This window comes from Arachis ipaensis, chromosome B03, assembly GCF_000816755.2.
Source record: "Arachis ipaensis cultivar K30076 chromosome B03, Araip1.1, whole genome shotgun sequence".
Taxonomy (NCBI): Eukaryota; Viridiplantae; Streptophyta; class Magnoliopsida; order Fabales; family Fabaceae; genus Arachis; species Arachis ipaensis.
Window position 1 is genome coordinate 22,422,651 of NC_029787.2, and position 3,436 is coordinate 22,426,086.

The following is a 3,436-nucleotide window of genomic DNA, read 5'->3' on the forward strand; positions in this document are numbered from 1 at the left end:
ACTTATAATTAATTAACAAACTTTTTTCTTTGAAAAAGAAACTATAATCTTAACTAGTCTTGATGATTATTGTTTTTTTAGTTTTATTTTAAATTTGTTAAGAACAAATAATTAAAAGACAAACTAAGAATAATCTATTTTTACAATAAAATATTTTGACGAATCAGTCCACAAAATTTTATATATTTTTTTAAAGTCTATAATCTGACTTTTTAATTAATAATTAATAGACTTTATAAAAAACTAAAATATATCTTATTTAATAAAATGAGACCACTTGAAACGAGCTGAGTCATGAACTCTTGCTGGACAGCCTAACTCAATTTCACTCAGATGCTACCAATCTTTTACTTTGTCTTCAACAAAGATCAATAAAATTAAAAATCTGAGTTTTATGTTTTTTATTTTTTAATTTTCCCTCCAAGCAATCATATCGTATGATTTCAGGTTGAATTTAACAATCACATAATCAAGAACTTAATGCATAAAATAATCTAATATATATTATAGTGTGAGTGGCAAATCTTATGAAGTGACTAAGAAGGGAATTGATAAATTGGAGGTTTGCTTGAAGAGGGAGGTAGTTAACGGCTTTTTATTTAAACAAAAAATTCTTTAATTTTGAAGTTGGATAAAAAAAGGATTTACATTTTTATGTATTGTTAGAAAATTTTGCAGCCAAGTCTGCGAAATTATTTGAAGGAATTTTCGTATGCAAGACTGGAAAATAAGACAAGAAACATTCTATTAATATTTTACACTCTTCGAGTGAAAGAGAAGTTAAGTCTTTGGAAAGCTAAGGTGCTAAGCAAAGTGGGTAAATTGGTGCTCATCAAGTCGGTCTTAAATAGCTTACCAGTGTATTATTTGAGTCTGTATAAGATGCCTAAGGCAATTGCGGAGAAGTTGATTTTCTTACAGAGACGGTTTCTATGGAGTAAGGAGGATAGGAGGAACGGTATGGCATTGGTGAGATGGGAGATGGTGCAGGCTCCTAAGAAGATGGGTGGACTGGGCGTTGGAGATGCTATGATTCGTAACACTGTACTATTGTTTAAGTGGTGGTGGCAATTTGCTAAGGAAAAGTGCCCGTTATGGAAGAGGGTGGTATGCTCCTGTAATAATCTGAACCCGAATGAGTTATTGTCCACTCAAGTGCTGCCTACTAAAGAGAGCCCATGGAAGGATATTTGCCATCTACAAATTAAGGAGCAACATCTAAGGGAGAAGGTTATTACTGGCCTGGCTATAGAGATTGGTGATGGACGTCGGACTCGATTTTGGGAGGATATCTGGTTGCATTGTGGTTCTTTGAAAGAACGGTTTTTCCGGCTCTTCTCTGTTTCAAATCAATGTGGTTCGGTCATTGGGGATTGTGGTTTTTGGGATGTGTTAGGGTGGGTTTGGAACTTCCAATGGAGGAGAGAGCTCTTTCAGTGGGAGTTAGACCTTCTGAGTCAGTTACATGAGGTTTTGAGACCTGTCAGGCTAGTGACCACTAGAGAGGATAGAGTTGTGTGGAAATTTGATAGATTTGGTATCTTTTCGACTAACTCCTTTGTGCAGGTGCTACAAGAAGGAATGCTTCAGAGGAGGTAACCAGCTACAGCTTCACGAAGAGTGTCTGGAAAGGTTTGGTTCCACCAAGAGTAGAGCTATTTGCTTGGTTTGTCCTGGTAGGCAGGGTGAATACCAAAGACCGGCTAAGTCGATTCGGGATTATTAGCCAAGATGATAAGAGCTGTGTGTTCTGTACTAACGAGGTTGAACAGGTCCATCACTTGTTTCTTGGCTGTAATTTTGCTTGGCAGGTGTGGAGTGCGTGGTTATCTGTGTTTGGCCAGGTCTGGTCTGTTCCGAGTTTGATAAAGGACCATTTCTTAAGTTGGACAGATGAGCTGTGTAGCAAAGAGGACCGAAAGCAACGTTTGAGGTGTTTCTGTGCGATCATCTGGCACATTTGGATGGAGAGGAATACGAGGATTTTTCAAAATAAAAGCAAAGGCGTTGAAGAAATCTTCCACATGACCATGTTTAGCTGCGACGAGTGGAGAGGTGTCCCTCTCCAATGTTGTTGATGGCTATGCCGGAGATGACATGCGGGTTTCTAGTCCTTGGTGGTTGGTACTTTGGGGTGTTGTCTGGTTGTTTGTTTTATTCGACAAACTTTACTCCACTTTAGTGTGTTGAGCTCTTTTGCTTTCAAAAAAAATATATTTTACACTCTCGCTACGAAATGAAGAACAAGTTTTGTTCATATTTGATATTTCACATTCTGTTTTTGTGCAACCAGAAAAAAATTGTTTCAATCAATTTTCTAGGTTATAGCTGTAAGAGCAATAAAAGATGAGCATCACAAATTGCTTTCATTCCATTTTATTTTATTTTTTGTACTGTTGCTACGTCGAAGCGATAGGAGAATGTAGGGAAGAAAAGAATAAAATGACTAATTATGCACGAAAAGGGAATTCAATCATGCTATTTTTTTTTTCTGAAATTGATAAAACCTTAAAACTTATCAAGGACTTTTGCTTGTGAGTAGTTCGTAGTAGAAACAAATTGTTAATTTTTTTTTCTTTAATGAAACAAAATTAATTTTGATTTAGCAAAGCAATTTCTAAGGTTTTTAATATAACTGAAACAACAATAAATAAAAGAGATGAGACTAAAAACAAGTAAACAATGATATATATATATATATGAGTTTGACTGAGAATTCTCTACATTTCTGTTCCGTGCGTATGGTGTCGAGGTATGATGACTCTTTCTGCTGATGACTGTGTTCAGACGGAAGAGTTATATGTCGGCCTGGTTGGAACACCGCGGCGGGAGCACATGCAAAAAGCACTCCGACACTCAAGTTAGAATATGGTTTAAGAGAATTAATGATAAGAAGATCAGAGTGAGTCGTGTAACCTGTTTTACTCCGGGGTTACTTGTTTGTTTATATAGACGTTTTAGGTTGTTTGGTTGGAGTTTATTTCAGGATTTTCCTCGTTTGCCGAGGTTAGTTTTGACTTGGTGAGTGTGGATCCGAGCTGTGGATAGCTCGTCCGGATTTTGTGGGTTGTTAGTATTTGTTTTTCTTTGTTTATTTTTCAAAAAATGGAAAATGATAAGGTTGTTGTTACAGAGGATGATCCCTGTAGTTGGGTGAGTGAGCAGGTGAAATGTTGTGTGTCTCGATTTCGTAACGTTGATTCAGTGAAGGTCTTGGGGTCAAATGTGTGGGTCAGGGATGGTTGTGAAGTAAGGATAGAGGTTTTACCTTGTGAGTAAAATGACCGTGTGTGTGAGAGGGTTGATGGTTGGTCTTACTTTTACCTTTATACTTCCTTATTGACTGAATTAGGTGTCCGACTCCCATTTTCCAATTTTGAATGTAGGGTTTTATTTTGGTTGAATTGCGCTCCGTCTCAGTTACACCCCAACTTGT